The sequence below is a fragment of the Myotis lucifugus genome, unplaced genomic scaffold (genome assembly GCF_000147115.1).
Source record: "Myotis lucifugus unplaced genomic scaffold, Myoluc2.0 scaffold_1, whole genome shotgun sequence".
NCBI classification, from domain to species: domain Eukaryota; kingdom Metazoa; phylum Chordata; class Mammalia; order Chiroptera; family Vespertilionidae; genus Myotis; species Myotis lucifugus.
In genome coordinates, this window is record NW_005871049.1 from 31,046,357 (window position 1) to 31,067,195 (window position 20,839).

General features: G+C 42.7%; 1 protein-coding gene across 5 annotated transcripts in view; it reads left to right on the top strand.

The window, feature by feature from the left end:
• Positions 1-20,839, top strand: part of PALLD (palladin, cytoskeletal associated protein) — a 383,511-nt gene that overhangs the window by 296,272 nt on the left and 66,400 nt on the right. Inside the window, exon 2 of one of the 5 annotated variants that reach the window (XM_014456614.2) lies at positions 547-691. The exons of the other annotated variants lie outside the window; for them this stretch is intronic. The gene's annotated coding sequence lies outside the window, so the exon portion shown is untranslated. The remainder of the gene's footprint in view (positions 1-546; positions 692-20,839) is intronic. 5 annotated transcript variants of the gene reach the window in all.

Below are 20,839 nucleotides of genomic sequence, written 5' to 3' on the forward strand. Positions count from 1 at the left end.
CCCCCACCCCCCAGTCCTTCAGACTTAGCAATGGTCTCACCAACTCTGTTAAACTGCTAAGTTTTGCCTTTAAGGATGTTTTCTTGGTGTGTGTGGTGAAGGCTCCTGTCAGAACTGTCTCAATAGCTAACACTGAAGGAAAACCGGCCAGTTGATTGTCCAGGGAGTTTGGTTTGGTTGCTTCGACCTCAATGAAAAGGCATCAGCTTTTTTACATCCCAAGGAAAGAGGGTATCATTTTCCTTAAGACCTGGCAGGCTTTGATTCGGTGAGAAGAGGTTTGAGGAAATTTTTCCTCCTAATCTGTTTCTATTGATTGATATAAGAGATAGTTCGAAGTATCTTGTTTCCCTGTGCCTTAGAGTGATTGTAAGAGTTATGCCTTAAGAGAGAGGAAGTTACGTGGTTAGTACATCCTTGAACTATGTGTGATGAATAGGCAAGAGCTATGTAATCAACATATTTTTTCAACTCCTAAGCTGTGTGTTTTACTTATCCCACTTAGTATTATATATTAATACAATTTATTTAAATTTTTGTCTTTAGAATAAGCATCAGGATAGCTTACCCAGTGCCAACACCACATCCATTGATAGGAAATTAGAGCTTTGCAATGAACAACAAAATATGCCAACACCCTAACCATCTCTGTGACAGTGTGAAAACTTGATGCTCTGCAGGAAGAGAATGGGTAGGTGGTTGAGAATAACGTCGCTTTATTTTTTGTGACTGTTGAAATCCATGAATCATAGAATTCTGACAGCTGGTATGATACAGGCCGCTGGTATGAAGCACCTGCTTTGAATGGTGTGATAACTGAATGCTCAGTTTATGTCAGGTGAGGACGCTGACTTGGTAAACAATAGGTAGCTGTCCTGGGTAGAGGAGCCCTGGTGTGCTGCAGGAGAGCCTGTGGGCTCTGGGTTTAATTGACTTCTTAAACTTTCTCGGATAGAATAAAAAATGAATACTACTTACATCTTGTATTGTGGCTGATGTTTAAAACTTTAATGGAGAACAGTTACAGTATTTGTACTTCTTTTGTGGATAGTTGGTCTTTTTCCCCCTAGAATATATTTTGCCTAGAGTCTAGTAAATGTTATATTCTACTATTTTTGAGACAATTAGATAGGTAATGAATTACAGTGCATTTCCTGGAAATTATCAAGGAGTCTACACTGCTCAAGGTGCTAAACGTCATCATTTCAAGAGGAAGTTATTCATTTGTTCAATTATGAATTGTGAAAACAATTGTTCGTCCTCCCCCCCCCCACCCCGCCCCAAACACACACACCACTTTCTAGATTACTTTCACAATTATGGAGAACTGTAAAAATATATGCTAAGCATTGTCTTTTCTTTCATGTATATTTCCACATAAACAATTTCATATCAAAATGTATCATGCTCCTTCAGCATTTATTTCAAAAGATCCAGATAAGCATTGGGTAGCACAGTTCACTATACTTCTAAAATTACCTACTATTTAATATCTTGCAAAATAATTCTCTTCTTCAAGTAAATGGGGAAAGGGGATAGATGCTAAGTATACACTTTTAAAACTTAGGAATATGTTAAAAGAGTCCTAAACTCTTCTTTGAAAGTGTTCCCAGTACATTACACTTATTAGCTCATTCCAGTAATATTGAGAACAAGAAATGGAACTCTACCAGATTTTAAAGAGAGGTGTAGGGAAAATAAGAATTTTGTCCAGGTTCATAATAAAATTGAGGTACTAGGTTCTGCCTAGTTCTGTGTCCTGGGTTTTTTTGGCCCTAGAAAGTCTCTGAGAGCTTACACTAATACCAGGCTTTTTATTTATTTATTTATTTATTTATTTATTTATTTTTAAACAGGGATGCTCTGTATCGGATGTTGTCAAAGGAAAAACAGTAAGAGATGGTAGATGAGAAAGGTCTCATCCAAGGAGACTTTATGAATGGAAAGCAGTAGCCCAGTCTGGTGGGAAAGGCATGGAGATAAAATGGGAGTAAGGCAAGCCTGAGGTGGCAGGGGAGGAGACACCCTACTCTGAAACCAGTGGTAGGCACGGCTGTCTGCCCAACCCCATCCACTATGAAAGGCACAGATCGCTTCCCGAGCAGTAAATCATCGTTGCCTTATGGGTTCTGTGCTTTAGGGTTAACCGTGATTGTTAACATAAGCCATCCAGTTAGGTGAGGCTCTCTTACTTGTGTATTTTGGATGATGACTACAAGGAAACAAACCAAAGATGTGGAGCGGTTAGTTAATGTCAGTTCTGCGTCTGCCGCTGAATGTGCGCTGGCCCCACTGCCAACGCTCCACCGCTATGGTAAGCGAAGAGGGTGATTTTCACAGTTTGGCATGGACTCCTGGGAGGCGGAAAGGCTTATTGGACGGAAAAGATTTCCTCCTGTGGGAGCAGCCGCCATTTGCAGACAAGGTGTGTCAGCCAGAAGAAATGTGCAAATGACCATTTTCTGGTTTCTGTTGGCATAACTTTGCAATGTTTTTTCCATATAGAAGTGTTCAAAAATAGATTCCTAGGAAGGCACACAAAACCAAGTAAAAGGAATAGACTCTGAAGTTTTACCAGTGGAGGAAGAGGAGAACTAAACTTTGTTCAGCTGTTGTCCCTAACCAGGCTCTGCTGGGTGCATCGCAGTCCTGACCGCCTACAAAATGCTGCGAGGTAGGCCCACCCCATTTCTGATGTCGTAGAACTGGGATCAGGGACCTCGTTCCCACAGAAATGACGCACCCCAGGACCTTCATCTATACGAATCTGAGAATTAGCAAGCAGCTCTCAGCTTTCAGACGGTTGGATCCTGACTGTGGATTCGTCCATTGGTTGCTGGGCACTCTGAACACACTTTCTCCTTGCAGCTATGGCACACTTCACGGTGAGGTTCCCAGCACTGCCCAGAAATCAGCGCTGAAGTATTCTGTTTTATTAATAGTACCTTAGCCTTGAGCCACTATATATAACATGTTTTTTGTGGGAAAATGCACTCAGAGCTCCAAACTGATTTTTTTTAATGGTTTTGAATCCCAGCAACAATGGCAAATAGGACCCCACCTTCTCTTTTTCCATTTAAACCCCAAAGGGAAAATAAAGGTACACAGAGATACATTTCCTTTCATACTCCCCTTATGCTAACAGAGACCCCACCCGGGTCCGACAGAGCTGTGGGGAGGGGGATCCCAGCAGTAGCTGGCCTCATACCAACAGAGGGGAAAGAGAAGAGGGGTGGGGGGACATGGGAAATGGGACGGATGTTTGGCCAGTTGTCAGTCAGCTGTGGGGCTTATGTTGGACAGCCAGGCGATGGGAGCTGCCCGTCGGTTGTCATGATTTCCTTCCTAAACATCATTTTTTTGCTACAGAACCTGGACCAAGACATCAGCACTACTTAGTTGTATCTTCATTTTGTTAAAGCCAGGGGTAGGTTTTAAATGGCATCTTTGGTAATAGAAGGAAAGCAAATGTATAGGCATTTTATTTTTCTTTCCGATGCCAGTTCACCAAATTCCCAAACAAGTACTTATTTGGGAGTGGACAGACTTCAGGTAAACTTGGGTGCTAATGTATAATTATTGTATTTTAAATAACCATATCATAAGTGCCATTCGTTGACCACTTACTTTGTACCAGAAAACGTACTGAAATGTTCACCACACTCTGTCGGTTAACCCTCACCACAATCCCGCTGAGTAAGTTCTGTCAGCGTCCCTCCCTTCAAAAGGAGGAAAGGGAGATTCTGAGACAGTTTGTGATCAGCCCAGAGTCACACAGATCAGAAACGGTCAGGCCGGGGCCTCATTCATACAGCAAATGTTGTCAACATGTCCTGTCCCTGAGTCCTGGCTAAGACTCCAGGAATAAACTAGTGACCTAGACAGACAAATATGCAAAATTCCTTGCCTTCATAGAGCCTTTATTCCAGGGACAACCTGTAAACAGAATAATCTGAACATCTAGTGCTCCAGGTGGAATTATGTGCTATGGGGGGGAAATAAAGCTGGGGAGGGAGAGGGGATAATGCCAGGTTAGAGGTCAGGCTGCGATTCAGTGAGAGAAAATCAGGCTGCAGAGTGGCAGTGAGTCAACAGGAGTCCATGAGTACTGATGCTGTTGTTTATCTATCACAGCAAACCAAATACTCTGTAACACCAAATACTCGGGTATGTGCCATCTTCACCAGTCCCTGTCAGTACTCCAGCAAGGGACTGAGGAGCTATCTAAGGATAACAGAGCCCTGCCAGCATGGCTCAGTGGTTGAGCACCAACCTATGAAACAGGAGGTCACAGGTTCGATTACTGGTCAGGGCACATGCCCGGGTTGTGGCAGTTCAATTCCTAGTGGGGGGCATGTATGAGGCAGACAATCGATGATTCTCTCTCATCATTGATGTTTCTATCTCTCCCTCTCCCTTCCTCTCTGAAATCTTTACAAATATATATATATATTTTTAAAAGAACAATAGATAAAGGGCTTGAGCTTATCTCTCCAAGGGTCAGGAAAGATGGGGACAGTTGTGGGAGGGACAGCCTTGAGATGGCTGGGTGCTCCGCCTTGGCAGCAAGCACCGGGGTAGTTCTTCTGGAGTCCTGGGAAGAGGGCAGTGCCTGGGCCAGGATACAAGGAAGGAGAGGATGGAAGTGGCCATGGGAGCTTGTTCTCCACTGCTTGTGTCTGTTTTCTCAGTGAATAGGAAGGAGGGTCATCAGCTGAGAATGAGTGTCTGAGGGAAATCTGAGGAAAGAGAAGGTGTGAAACAGTCACCTGGGAGAGGAGATGCCTGAATTTAGCTGGTGATAGGTACACTCCGGGTCAGCCTAAAGTTGAATTCTGACTCAGCATCCACAGTGCATTGGACCTCTATAATCTGTTCACCTCTTGAGAAGAGGAACTGTCATACTCTTCTTTCTTTATTTGTCACTTATGTGCAGCAAAGCCCAGCACTTAGGAGATGTATGGTGTTTGTTGAGTGACTACTGTAATAAACTTCATACACATTTGTCCAGAAATTTCATCATGTTAATCTCTCCCTATTCTGAAATGCTCTGGCACGTATAGTCCCTGAAACAGCACCTGAATGCCAGTTATTCTGTTGCTTATTATTTCAGAGTTAACCTCATCTCTCTAATATTAAGGTTGACTTTTAGACTGTGAAACAACTCCTAATTATATGCTCTTTTGTATTATTCTCCAGTGACTACGTAATTCAAACCTCATTCCTACCAGGTTATGTCTTTGTTGAAGACAACAAAGATGTCTTCTGCTTCGACTTTGTCATGCCTGGTGGGTTAGCACACTGCAGGCAGTCAGCTGGGACACAGGGAAACCAGTTAGGGTGGTTACAATAATGCAGGAAGTGGACATTAATGGTACCAACTAAGTTAGAGGCAAAGGAACTAAACAAAGTGGTTGGGTTCTGGGGAAAGTGAGAAGATAGAATTAACTGCACTTGGCCTTGATGGCGCGGGAAGGGTCAGGGAGGGGATGCATCAAGCATTACTCTCAGGATCCTGCCAGCTGGGCAGATAGGGCTGCCATTCACAGAGGTCGGGACAGGAGGCGGAGGAGTCCTGAAGGCAAGGCAAGTTGGGCTTTGCACATACCAAGTGGAGGTGTCCAGGAGGCAATTAGAAATCTAAGTCTCACATTCTGGAAGGAGATCAGAGTGAGAGGCAGGGATTTGGGAATGATCAACACCAGTGGTAAAGCTTTGGGAGAAGATGACTTTGCCCCCCAAAGAAAGCAGGAAGTGACAACAGGTGATGCTCAGTGTCTGACAGTGGCATAAAGATCCTCTCATTTGATTACGTTTTGCAAAACCTGCCCCATGACGATATTGAAGCAAAGCCTATCCCGGTAAAACCACAAATGAACTAATTCAGAACTGGAGTTGGAAAAACTTGCGGTTTTCCTTGGTAGAGCCTCATTTTTTTAATGTGTCTTCATAACTATAAATGGCTGTATTTATATGAAAGGTGACATGTGGTTTTTTTAAAAAGATCTATTTTAATCACTTATTAAGAGACAAAATGCGTCCAAATGTAATCACATGTCACACCATTGTGTTATGTAACAGAATGTTTGAGCACATACTGTCCACACCAGCAACTATAAATCTGTCCAGGCAAGTGACTGCAAGATACCCAGGGACAGTAGATAAGGAGTTGGCCCTCGCCTTCCCCAAGCTTTTATTTGCATGAGAGAGTGGTACATCAGACGTTGCAAATCTCTCTCAAAGGCAGAAAAATCATCTAGGGATAGGGCGGCAGTGGTCCAAGCCCAAGCATTCCTTGGCCCCTCTTCATACACAGCCAGCAGGAGCTGTCAGTTTGCAAACATACAAAATGATTCCGTTTCATATCGGTTTGTCTCCTGCTTTCCCAGAACTGTCCAGCGGAGTGATAGATGCCCAGAGAAGCCACTCGATGTGTGAGGCTGCCAGGTTTTTCCCCGTGGAGGTCAACTTCCTTGCTTCAGGGTACACATAAATGATAGAATCTGAAAAGTTACTTGGAATTGTTTCATCATATTTAGAGTTTTAGAAAAGTCTAAATCTAGGCCCGTCACAAGCATGTCAAGGTTGAGACTTGTGAAACCCAATGCTATTTATGAAAGCCAAGTCTTATTCATGTAAAAATACCAGGACTTTTGCTGCATCCTAGGAGGGGAGGTGGGTAGGGCAGGTGTCCTTACCTCTGATACACAGATTTTTAAAACCTAGTGAAGAGTGTCTGTGACTTTCCAAAGGCATAGATATCATAGGCTTTCCTGACTCCAACTGGGTTGTGTGTGTTTTTAAAAAAGTTTTTTTTTTATTAAAAATTTCTTTTATTGATTTCAGAGAGGAAGGGAAAGGGAGAGAGAGAGAGAAACATCAATGAGAGAGAGAATTGTTGATCAGCTGCCTCCTGCATGCCCCACACTAGGGATCGAGCCCACAACCTGGGCATGTGCCCTGACCAGGACTCGAACTGTGACCTCCTGGTTCATAGGTTGATGCTCAACCACTGAGCCACACTGGCCGGGCACTGTGTTTTTCTCTTCAGCCCACATGGAGATGCAGGGTGATATTACCATTTGAAAATGTGCATCAAGGGCACTTGCAGAATTTCCCGAAAGCCTTAGCATAGATGGCGGATCTGGGAGTCATGTGGAGAAGTTCAGGATGACAAGTTCACTGATAACAAGTTTTAGGAGAGAAGTTTTTAAGGGTGAATGCTAGATGTTTAAAATCCTGAAGACCAGTTTACTTGAGAAAGTGATCCCCATGGGAGAATCTGGTTGGGTTACCCAGGGACCTACACAGAGGCACTGTCTGCGATGTGGCCACCTGCCCTGGGCTAGCAGCCGAGTGGCGGTCACTGTGTGGCAGGGACTCCAGCTGCCTTGTGTCTGGTCCTTCTGTGTGTATGTATCTGTCATGTCAGTAGCTCCCAGGCAGGTCCAATGGGACTTCGACAGTCTGCTTGGAGCTTGGTCTTGCTGTGTGTTTATTTTCTTTCTAACACTGTCATTTTGATTGTCTGCTTATTAGGCCAAATACAAATCTGAAAATGAAAGAGAAGGATCATCAAATGGGACTCTTAAATGTTTGCTCAATGTTATTGTGGCTTTTATAGTTGTTTCATTTTACTACAGTGTTCTTACATCTATAATTAGGGTATATTTCAAAATTGCATTGATAGTGCATGTTCTCATTGCCTATGTAGTAAAACAATTATTGGTTTAAATAAACAAAATAATTATGTAGCATTCACAGGGTAATCCAGCCACATTATTAATATTCCATCATGTGAATAATTAGCAGAGAATATGATGAAGACTGTATATCCTTAACTGGATCGTGAGCATGGTCCTTATACATAAGGCTTTTGGATTTTCTTCTGACTTTGAGATCATCAGTCCATCCTTCATCGCTGTGCTTTAGCTCTGGCTTCAAACATATTATCCATTGTGCAACTTCCGTTTTTAAAAATTATATTTTATTGGCAAGAGACATTCAAATAAAATTATGAATCCGGAAACGACTGACGGCACCCTAGCTCTTAGCAGTCAGATTAAAGGTTAAAGTATTTTGTAACCACAGGATCTGACTGAACCGATGGGTCATCTTCTGGCAAGGTGAACGTACACCTGGTGTTTTTCTTGGCAACCCAGAAACCGGCATGTTGCTGTAGATATCTTGAGTTAATGGTGTTGTTAGCTTGAGTTTAGAGATGCATCAGTGACTTTCAGGCGTGCTTCCTGCTGCCTTTCATTTTCTGAACTAGAAGAAAGGGCTCTCGCCTCACGTCTGTCTTCTCGATGGGCTCTCCACAGACAGCTGTCTCTTCCCAGACAACCCACATTGCCCCTGGGTCTCTGATGGCTTCTCAGAAAGTGAAGAGGCTAGATGACATGCGCTTTAAGCTCCTCAGTTTAATATCCCAGGGCCATGTCGGAAGGGAAATAAAAGGCATCCCCATCGAATCCCATCTACTTCTTTCCTCTTCATCATCTTTCCACGCTCTCGTGGAATATTTGGTTGAAAGTCTTAACAAGTTGATGATCTTATGGGATATGAATCCCTAGTCTTGGAGAAGTAGAAAGATGGATCTCAGACATTTAGTCTGAGTAAGTGCCGTATTCTAGTTCAAATTATAAATAAGTCTGTGCATAATCGGTAAAACTATATGAGAAATAAAGCTTCACAAAAGTCCTAAGTGCTTGTTACCCCCCAAAATGATGATATGGGTGGTTAAACAAAAGTGTGCTTGCGTATGTATCCGGGTATACAGAGACCAGGGAAATATACAGTGACCCGGCTCAGGTAACCCGGCTCAAGCTTCTGAGCAGGTCCCATGGCTTTGCCAGACAAGACTTCCAAAGGCAGTAAGGTTTACCATTAGTGGGGATGCCACATCCATAAAAGACTTCCCTGCAAACCTTTCAGAATTCTTTATGGTAATTTATATTTCAGAAAACAATACCTTTGGACATACTCTAATTTGGGAAACATGGGCTAATTAGTGAATTGGGTGTAACAGGAAAAAGCTCAACTTGCAAAAAATCACAGGTTCCTCCTGGCCAAGAGTTTATCTTCTCCGTGTAGCTCAAGTTAGAGAAAAGTCTACATAGTTTGAAAAGAACACTTTCCGTTTACATTTGATTTTCAGTGATCTCAGTTCTTAGACCTCGGGATAAACACATGTAATATAGTATTTATGTGCTGTAAGAGTTCTGTTGACATGCCCAGGCTGCGTGGCTCAGTGGTTGAGCGTCGACCTATGAACCAGGAGGTCATGGTTCGATTCTGGTCAGGGCGCATGCCTGGGTTGTGGGCTCAATCCCCAGTAGGGGGCATGCAGGAGGCAGCCAATCAATAATTCTCTCTCATCATTGATGTTCCTCTTTCTCTCCCTCTCTGTATTCAGTTTTAAAAAAATTATTTTTTTTAAAGCGTTCTGTTGACAAAATGTGGTGGTCATAGTTATAGCTCATTATTCCAGGAAAAGTCTTCCCTTTGTGCAGGTTCTGAAGTGTACATTAGTAAATGCTTTTGCTATGTTAATTGCCAAGGAGGTTCATCACATGCATCCGAGGCTTCCCATATTAGGCTTTTGGAATCACAGGAGGTATTTCAGAAAAATGGAGACTAATTGAATGCAGAGGCTTCTGTGGGGCAACCAGAGCAAAGAATGCAGTCAAATGATGTCATCCAAGGGTGGCAAGCCCATACCCGAAAAACTGGCAGCAGCGTACCCATTCCGGGCCACCTGAGACATTTCCTGGGCTGGAAGCAATGTTACAGAAATTGAACTTACCTGCCAAATTTACCACACCTTGCCAAAATATGGGTACCTCTCATATTGCCTCAAGAATAATTACAGCTTTACTTTTTTTTTTACAACTTCTGTGAAAATGGAGAAGGAATCAGGAATGCTTGGCTTTTAGCAGATTAGAGAAGGGCAATGTAGGTGTGCTCCCCCTGCCCATTAGAATGGGGTTTATCTGTGTGCATTTGCTATGAATTATTATCCATGAGGAAAGTATTGCACCTGATTGTGCAAATCAACACAGAGCTCTGTTTTTGTTTCATTTTGTTTTAGGCCACAATCCCTCGAGCAAACAATGACTAGATCACCTTTAAAAATTAACCATCACGATTGTTGACTGTGTCTGGAAATAAAGGTGGCTCTTGATTGACCTTTCTTTATCCCCAAGTCCAAATGAATTGCATTATTCGTTTATCAGTGCTGTTAATTTTCAGTGTTTTTATATACAGTCTATGTTAATTCTTCCAACAATCCCATGAGATCATTGTTTATCCTTTAAAAAATTATATGCAGATCTGTGTTCCAGAAGGAAAAAATGAGCCTTGAGAAGTTCAAGCATTTCTGAGAGAGGTCAGGCAGCACGGAGCTCACGCAGAGCTTTTCTGAGTTCCAGTCTCCCCTCAACGCCATACGCCCTCCGCGTACAAGGCTTTGTGATTTCTGTGGTATTCTGTAAGCCATGGAAATCTAATTTTATCTAAGATTTATTAGAATATATGAGGTGAAAAAAAAGTTGTGCAACAGGAAATTGAACTATAATATCCCACAGCACATCTTCCCTGCCAACTTCCTCATAAATAGAGGATGAATTCCAAATATTAAAAAGTTACTGTTGGAATATGACATACTTGAAAATCTTTCCATATGCGTTAAAAAGCTAGCAAACAAATCCAGTATCATGCATTTACTCCACAAATGCCTTTGCAGTGTGTTCTATGCTCAGTGTTTCCCGGAGTGAATAAGAGGTTGGCCAGGCCCTCATATGGCCTGGGGGTGGGGTGGGGAGCCCCACAGCAGGGTGGATTGATTGGGCCTGCAGTTGAAGTAGACATAAAGTCCTCAGAAGATGGGGTGACCACCTCTGCTTGGGGGTGGGGGTAGCTTCAGGAGACAGCAAAGGCTTGGCAGTGGATAAGTGTGATAAAAGTTGAAGCTGGGTTGGGGAGGGCAGTTCAGCTACATGTCCAAAGGCCCAGAGCTTGTGTGTCTAGCGGATGGTGGGCAGCTTACATGGCTGGCGAGGAGCTGCATGGAGGGAGGTGAGGAGGGCATTACCAGACTGTGAAAGGCCTTGCTTGTCGCACCCTAAGAGTCATGAAAAACATGCAAATAGCTTTTTCTATGAAGGGATGCATTCATAAATTGATCAGAATATTTCGTACCTGCCCATATAAGAAATCTTTCGATTTCTCTATTTTCACATCAATCTATGTGTGATTGATATGCCTGTGCCTTATCCATAGGTTCAACCTCTGTTGTGAAAAATCTTTCTAGATGCTTTAAAAAGGCATCTTAGGGCCTGTTTATCACTTCTTATTAACATCTTTGCTCTTTTTATAACATCACCTGATTTTGATTACCCACTAGACAGGTTGCTGTGAGTTTAAAAGACTCCAAACTCATAAAATTTCTTTAAAAAGAAAGATTTATTCATACAAAGAACTCAAATAGTCAAAGACTGAGAAAGTGTTGGTGGGAAGGAGAGCCACCGTTTTCAATATTAATGCAATGTGTGCTCCCAAAGGACTTGAGAGTAGCCTGTATGAAACAGTCCTGCTGATCTTTATGTCATTGATTTGTTTAACAAGCCCCCTTCTTTAATTGTTAGTGAAAAACTCTCTGAGCTATCACAAATTTCAAGTTAATGTGGTCTGAATGACTGAGGCTTTCACATCCAATACATTAAGAGCAAATAGTTGTTCCAGAATCATTGTTTTTGCTCCTCTTTCTTTTTTCTCTTAGTTATCACCTAAGTTCTAAGAGGAGATACTAAATTATCTTCTCTAACATGAATTCAACTACTGTTGCTGTAACTTCAGCTCTTAAAACACACCATGAACCAGGTGTATCACAACTGATGGGTGAGAAAGTCTCTATAATGCATCCTGACAGATCTGGCTATCCCTTCTTGAAACACAAGTTCTACTTTCTTCCTCCTTGTCAACAGAATTCACTATCCTATCATGTATGTGTAAATAGTATCTTGTCCATTTGTTCAATTTACATCCACCTCACACTTTCCTAGGAAATATATTGGAAGTGCTTGGTAGGTCCACCCCACTCAGAGTGAAGGATCAAGTTTGTGTGTCATTCATTTTCACGTTTGCTTTTATAACTTGGTAACTGAGAGCTAAATTTGTCTGTTTGATATGTGTAATTTAAGCAGCTATGGGTACCTGGTGATTATCATACACTAAAGGCTTTCGAGAACATTTAAGACATCAGTGTCAATACCAGTAACATCTGATCAACAAAGAGTTTCCTTTGTAAGATGATAAAGAGGTGGGATTATTTTGCTTTTGTCTTCTATGAATGTTAAACACCAATTATGTGAGGGAGAATAAGTATGGTTCATAAGAGGTCACCAGGGAACCCTCCATGTGGAATTTTGCAGCTCGCTGCCTACAGGTTTAAGAATCTATATGCCATGGTAGTGAAGTTAACCAAAGGAAGATGTATTACAGTAACTAAGGTGACTGATTATCACTCAAACTCATGTAAATGAAAGTTTAACCAGAGTAGCAACTTTATGCCCAATAATTATAGAGCATTCTGGAAAGCAGTGGTTCTAAAAAAACATGGTCCTCATACCAGTAGTATTAACATCACCTGGGACAGTGTTAGAAATTAAAATTCTTGGGCCCCATCCCAGACCTACTGAATCAGAAACTCTGAGGGGGGACTCAGCAGTCTGTGCTCTTTCAAACTCTCCAGATAATCCTGAGGTTCAATAAAGGTTGAGAACCACTGCTGTCAAGGAATGTGTTGTCCCTTACATAAGTGAGATTGGAAAGTAATGAAATAGTGGCCACGTAGCTCATTTGGTTGGAGCATCCTCCCGATTTGCCAAGGTTGTGGGTTTGTTTCCCAATCAGGGCACATATGAAAATCAATGAATGAATTTTCTCTCTCTCTCAAATCAATCAATAAATTTTTAAAACATTTTAAGTAATGATATACCAATTCCAGGACATTCATTTCTTGCCCACTTTTAGAAATAAGCAGTACAGTTGACCCTTGAACAATGTGGGAGTTAGGGGTGCTGACCCCCTGCACAGTCAAAAATCCATATAACTTTTGATTCCCCAAAAATGTAATTACTAGTAGCCTACTGTTGACTGGAAGCCTTGCCAATGTCAGAAACCAATAACATAAACAGCTGATTAACATATATTTTGCATGTTTTATGTATAATATACTGTATTCTTACAATAAAAGTAAGCTAGAGAAATATTATTAAGAAAATAGTAAGGAAAATACATTTACTGTGTTTATTAAAACCTGCATATAAGTGGACCCACACACTTCAAACTCATGTTGTTCAAGGGTCAACTATAGTGTCATTTATAGCTAGAAATATTACCAAGAAAAAGTGTTTATTTGACAACTGAGACCAAAACAAAACATCGTTTTAACACTTGTTAATGAAGAAAAAACTTGAAATTACTGGACTAGCCAAAAGGGGACCAGATGTGAGAGGTACCCTCCTCTTCCATCCTGGTTTTAAATGCTTCTTAATTGAATTGAACTGAAAGTTCAGTTGGAAAAACATTGGAAATGGATTGTCTGTTCTTCCCTCCTTTTTCAGATAGTCATAACATCTTTCTGAGGAAGTTTGGCTCACACACCCTTTGACCGAACAATTTCTAGGAAACTCAAAACAAGTATGCAGGTTGTACAAAGGATCTTCATCACTACACCATTTGTACTAATGAGTACTTAGAGAGATCATGTCTGTCATTATTAAAGAATGGTAGGTCTGTACCATGGAATACTACGAGGCCTTCAAAAAGCACGAAGTAGAGTTGTACTGACATGGGAGGATATCCATGATGTATGTTGGAAGATTTTTAAAAATCACAGAGAGGAAATGCATATGTTTGACCGAAATTTTGTGCAGAACCCAAACTATAAACATATGTGTGTTACATGTATTTATATTTGCACAGTAAAGGTTCTAGAAAGATAGCTCTAAAGTGTGGATTATATGAGGATGGGTGGTTATGGAGAAGAATTTTCACTTTTACTTTATTATGTTAGAACTTTAACTTTCTTTTTTTTAAATTTATCTTTATTGTTGAAAGTATTACAGATGTCCCCTTTGTTTTTTTTCCCATTGACCCTCTTCACCTCACACCCACCCCTCCCAGGCCTTCACCACACTATTGTCTGTCCGTGAGTTATGCATATATGCATGTAAGTTCCCACCCTCCTCCCCCACCCCTGCCTTCCCTCTGAGATTCATCAGTCTGCTTATACTTCAGTTTCCCACAATGGATACTTACTCCTTTTGAAAAAAAGATTAGTAAGAAACAGTCCTGGGAATATTACGAGACAGCTAAGAGCAGTAGATCTCATCGCGATGTTCTGATCTCCTATTTCCCAATCAATGTTATCGGGATTATTTTCGTTTCCTGTCACAGTTACTCAGAATTTCCTGTGAGGAAACTGAGCCCAGAGGGGCTAATGGATTAGAGAGTGGCCCCCTCAGATTGTGACAGAGAAAACGAAGGAGATTAGTACTCTTTCTTATGTTGCGCCCCCTCCCCTGGCAAGGTGAAAGTGGCTAAAGCTGAACGGGGTGTCATGCTTTCCATCCAGGGTCACTCATGCAAATATGAGCCTGCCATTTGTTTTGTCTTAATTCTTATCCATGATGGGTTCTAAGACTAATAATTAAAGTGTAAATTCGAGATTGAATATACTAATCTTGATCTGGGACTGGGAACCAAAGCTATTGCGCAAGACCCATTCTCCACCACATTTCACCCCTGCAAGTAGGCCATACAATCTGGGCACAGTTCTACTTGGAAGTATTTTCTCTTGCTCTCCCCCCCCCCTGCTTTTTTTCTTAAAAGAAGGCTTCTCACACCATCACTCACTGACCATAAAGTAATTTGAAGAAAATGTAAATACACTCAGTATATGAAAGGAGATAATACTGAAAGCAAAAAGGATAGTTGTCAAACTTAAAACTATTCTGAGTTCTGAGATCTAAAAACTGGTAGAATGCAAGCCTGCAGTGTAGAATATATTTCCATTCTGCGCCACAAATAGTTGAAAGGAAAGATTTAGAGTCACTTACACTGAATAAGTACAGTGGGGCCTTGACTTACGAGTGTCCCGACTAACGAGTTTTTTGAGGTACGAGCCGTCTCTCGGCCAATTTTTTGCTTTGAGTTGCGAGCTAAAATTCAGGTTATGAGCCAGCTTCAGATACCCCATCACTAGTTGGCGCAGCGAACGTCACAGTGAATGCCACAACATCAGCCCAGCATCACGTGTCTCACTCGTTCACTTTAAGATTTGACATACGAGTAATTTGAGTTACGAGCTCCGTCTCGGAACGAATTAAACTCGTAAGTCAAGGCCCCACTGTATTCTGAATCATAGTCATTTGCCAAATGATGGGAAGATTCAAGTATATGAATATATGTATGTCATTTCTGTACTTTATCAATGCCAGAAGCTACATGGAGCTCTGATAGCAGGAAAGAAAGAAATAATTTCAAGACATTCACTCTCCACACTGTTTCGTAGTGCGATTACTTCCGAATTCATTGCAGACACAAGTGAGCTCTCCCCTAAAATGCAACAGAATAAAGAGTACTATTCACCCTTAAGAGAGAAGGGGGGTTCTTTTACCTCTCCTGCAGGGTGTACAGAATATACTGATTCAGTCCTCAGCACGAGAGCCACTCACATCCAGACATAAACGAGTCCTCATGTATTGCAACATTCTTGAACCCGATCGCATTCCGACTGGGTACACCAGTTGACTTTTGTCTTTATCTCTCCTTGGAAACTGATAGCATCTGAGAGGAGATAAGCTGCCCCTGGAGGACTGAGCTGTAATGGGTCCCAGACCTCCACATGCCCGTTGTGCAAGCCCTGCTTTTGAAGGCTCCGGGGTCATGTGAAGTGCTTGGGATGTTTTGCTGTTGTTTACTTTTCAAGAAGCCAGATCAGATTTTCTTCACTGTATAAGCTCCAGAGGGGGAGGCGGCGTACATTTCTAAGGTGATCTCTCGAATGCCCTGGCAGCCTTTCCTTGTGGAGGGAAAGGAGAAAGGAGGAGACTGTATATTTTGGCACCTGGCGATTTTTGTAGTAACCGCGAGTTCATTGACAAACCTGTAGAGAACTGGATGGTTGCTTTGAAAAGTCTGAATTGAATTCTCTACTAGATTCTGAGACCTCAGAAAGGATTTCAGCACAAACCACACGGCATGTTCATAGTTTATCAATATTGAAGGAAAAGTGAAAGGAGACTATAATTTCTCAAAAACCAGATTTGACGTTATCCTTTTACGTTCATGACCTCATTTCGGAGGCATTATTTGCCCGTTTTTAAAGAAGAAAACACTGATGCTTGGAGAGATTAAGTATTCAGACTGCACGTGGCTGACTTATCACACTGTGCATAGTAAGATAAGAATGTAACCCAGCCCCACCTCCACTCCCTCTCCTCACCCCCCACCCCCACCAGTATATTTATTCTTTTTTATAATGTACACATATGAATGAATTAGCTGAATTTCGGTGTCATAAAATACAACGAATAAACTCCTAGCCAGTTGTTCAATGTGTTTAATTGTAAAATGCAATCAGCTCCTTTCATCCTCCCTCATACTTGAAAAATATGAAGACATGAAGGATCGGACTAGAAAGAAAACATTTTCTCTGAGTGTAGAGCGGGGAAACTTAATTTTCCTCATTGCTGAAATGTAGGTGATCCGCCAGAACCTGAGTGGGGGGAGGTCGATTATGAGGCCCACAACCTGCATCTCTCCGGCCTCCACCTGAAGCCCGCCTCCCAGAGGGAATGCATGCTCTCCCGCCAGCCCCCATTCCACCGAGAATTCAAAATATAAGAGGAAAACATGCCCCTGACTGTAAAGTGGCTTGTTTTTCAATGGTGTATGTAGGCGTACACTATTAAACTCCCCCATAAAAGTCCTCTAAGAGATGACAATTCTTCACATTCCAAACCTGCTTTGTCAGGCCTGGAAAGTCCAGTCCACTGTTGGGAGAGTCGATGTCCTTTTGCCACTTATGTAATTTCTAATGATATAATTTCTAATTCTGTCATTGGTAACGTGTTCTCCTGAGGCGAGCTCAGAGGTAGCCAAGTGGCGGACAAAGAAATGCACTTCTAACTCCAGCTTAGCATGAATGTTAAGATCCTATCACAGTACCTGGTATGTATTGTGGGAAGGCAAGAAAAATTTGTTGAGCCCAGTTGGCGTGGCTCAGTGGTTGAGTGTCAACCTATGAACCTGGAGGTCAGGGTTCAATTTTCACTCAGAGCACATGCCCAGGTTGTGGACTCAATCCCCAGTAGAGGGTGTACAGGAGGCACCTGATCAATGATTCTCTCTCATCATTGATGTTTCTCTCTCTCTCTCTCCCTCTCCCTCTCCCTCTCCCTCTCCCTCTCCCTCTCTCTTTCCCTCTCCCTCTCCCTCTCCCTTCCTCTCTGAAATCAATAAAAATATATTTTTTAAAAAATTAAAAAATAGCCCTGACCATTTTGGCTCAGTGGATAGAGCATTGGGCCATGGACTAAAAAGTCCCAGGTTCGATTCCGGTCAAGGGCATGTACCTTGGTTGCAGGCTCGATCCCCAGTAGGGGGCGTGCAAGAGGCAGCTAATCGATGTTTCTCATCGATGTTTCTAACTCTCTATCCCTCTCCCTTCCTCTCTGTAAAAAGTCAATAAAAATATATTTTAAAAAAATTAAAAATATATTCTAAAAAAAGAAAAAGAAAAATTTGCCGAATGAATGAATCTGGCCAGAGCGTCACTAAGAACAAGGCCAATGGGGCCAGGTCTGCAGGCAGCACATGCACCATTTCCATTGTCTCAGTTATTAGCCCCTCCCTCTCTTCCCTTCCTCTCTGGGTGTCACACCCCCCATTCCTGCTCTACTGTGGAGACTGCTGACCTCTCCGCACCTCCAGAACGTGTCTTTCCCTCATCCTCCCACACATTAGAAGTGACCTACATACATAAGACAAAAGGAAGAGGCAGGAGAAAACTTTATTTGGCAAGTTAACAGGACAGTCAGCCAATCTCTTGTGAAATTTTTTAGTTCATTTCAAACCTTTTTGTATTGAAAGGCATACACACTAGCACTCTAGTGAGTAACTTATCAAAAACCATTAATGATAGAAGTTAAAAAAACACAAAGCCCTAGCTATGACTCTTTTACCCGCATTGGGGGAGCACATGGGTGGCATTCATGGAAACCCGAAATAGGCGATTCTGGTAACGCGCTCATGTTAGACCCGCCCACCACAGACCTGCCTCCTGGGAATGTGTTAGGTCTCTGGACAGTGGAGGCAACAACTTGCTGATAAGGGCATTGAAGGGGGAGTCCAGGAAATCCTGGTGATACGGATGCCTGCTTGGTCACCAGAGCTTAGCTCTTGCTGACCGTGGAGTTGGTTTGGAAACCAACTGCCCTTCTGAGTGAGTCTGGCATAGAGAAGCTACCCGGCAAGGCTGGAGAAATGAGGGGCCAAAGACATGGTGCCCCCCCGCCCCGTGCCATCTGATTAGGAATGCCAATGCTCAATATATCAGAATACAGTGCTGCACGGTTTAAAGCTAAATACATTACATTGTATAGTAAAGAAATGGCCTGTACCCAGCCATATGAATCCCATTGCTTTAATGCAGTTAAACACTCTTCCTCCTGTTTTAGGCCACGTCCCCCTTGCTGGCTTTCTGGGGCTTCGTGAAGGCGATCGCTGCGTCTGTTCTGTTCTGTTCAGTACTAGATTCCTAGCGCCAGTCATAGTGGGCAGAAGGCCTAATAAAAAAATAAATAAAAGAACCATCTCCCAAAGTCAGTAGTAGGTACAAGAGGATATATTTGCTCTTTAAGCTTGAATTTTGGCCCTCGCTGGTTTGGCTCAGTGGATAGAGCATTGACCCCTGGATTGAAGGGTCTTGGGTTCAATTCCAGGTCAAGGCCATGTACCTTGGTTTCAGGCTCGATCCCTGGCCCTGGTCAGTGAGTGCGGATAGCAACCAATCGATGTGTCTCTCTCACATCGATGTTTCTCTCTCTCTGTCTCTCCCCCTCCCTCCACTCTCTATAAAAGTCAGTGGGAAAAATACCCTCGGGTGAGGATTAACAAAAAAGTAAGCTTGAATCTTGTTATTTTGCAAGGGCATTACATTTTTCCTTGAGCCATGATAATTAGATGGATTGTCTTGTGGACTGTTGAATTAAGATGAATTAAGTGGCCACTATTTCTCCTAATACCCTGTAATGTTTTCTGGCTGTAGGTGATCAAGAAATCTACATACTGTATTTACAATATTTATGTTCATCTCATGAATAAATAGTAAGTGGATAGTAAGCCTTGGGGCGGGAATTGCCCTTTGTCTCCCTTAATTATTGTTGGTAATATTAATTGTTCGTTCAACATTAAACTTTACAAAAAATGTTGTTTACTTTTGGTGATCAATAAAACCGAGTTTCATAAATCTAGTCTTTTGGGAAGAAACAGAATAGACCACGTTGCTATGTGAAGGGAGAAGAGTCCCTGCCGGCCAGCGGCAGGAAAACGAGAGGTGAGACAGCAGCAAAGAGAACTCAACTCTATGAGCATTTCACGTTGTAACTTTTTATTTTATGCAGCGTAATTGCTAGCTTTTCCCAAGCGTATGCAGAGATTTTTTTTTTTTTTTCAGTAGAAACTTTGGCCTTAATAGTGTGGTCCAGGTTATTTTCGCTACAGCTGAAGTGAGAGCCACCCCGGGAGAAGTCCCCTCAGAGCCCAGGCCTTTCCTCCACCAGCCGGTGCCCATTTCTTTCTGTTGTCACGCTGCCTCCTGCTTCTCGTTCTGCCGAAGCTACAAGGGCCCCCGAGGGTCCGGTTAGGTGAGGCCTCAGAGGCTGGATAAAAACTTGGAGAGAGTGCTCTTAGGGCAGATGCGTGAGCAAAATGTGCCCAGGCCTCTGAGGACAGGAAACGGAAGGGCCTCATCCAGTTCGGAGGCATGAAGGAGGGGCCTTTCCCCCGGAAGTGAGGCTTGAACTGACGTCGGAAGGATGAATGGGGAGCGGGGGCAGGTGTACGTCAGGAGGCCTTAGTCACACATGAACGAGAAGGGCTGACACCCAGAGAATGCAGGTGCGTGGGGTGCAGTGAGGCGGCAAGAGGAGGCTTGGGCCAGTTGACCCGGCCCTGTGGGCCAGGGGAAGGAATTTAGAATTTATCCCAAGAGCGAACGGAAGCTATTAGGGGCCAGTAAGTGCGAGTCACCAGATTAGATGTGCAGTTTGAAAAAAAAGTCTGTGGGCTGCCTGAATAGAACACCGTGGGGGAGATGTCTAGGAGAGAGAAAGGCAGGTGCGGGACAGGCAGGGATGACACTCGGGGCTCTGACTTGGGAAAGTGTGTCAGTGAGGGTGCCATTTACTAAGGAGGAAGAGAGGATCAAAACAGCAGATAACAGAGCGCACCTCTGTGCCAAGCACTGTTCTCATGTAGACTTTATAGCAGCCCGATTACGTAGGTTCTCTTATTGCTCCATTATACAGATGACAAAACTGAGGTACAGAGAGTTTATCAGAGATCACACAGCTAGTAGGTACTGAAGAGAACTTATATATACATGAGAGAGGGGGGAAGGAGAAAGCATGTGTGTGTGTGTGTGTGTGTGTGTGTGTGTGTATGTATATATATATGGCAGGACAGTATCTGGCAGCTATTAAGTATTCAATAAATGTTAGCTACTCCTGCCTCTTCTGCCTCTTCATTGATTCATCCATTCATTCAT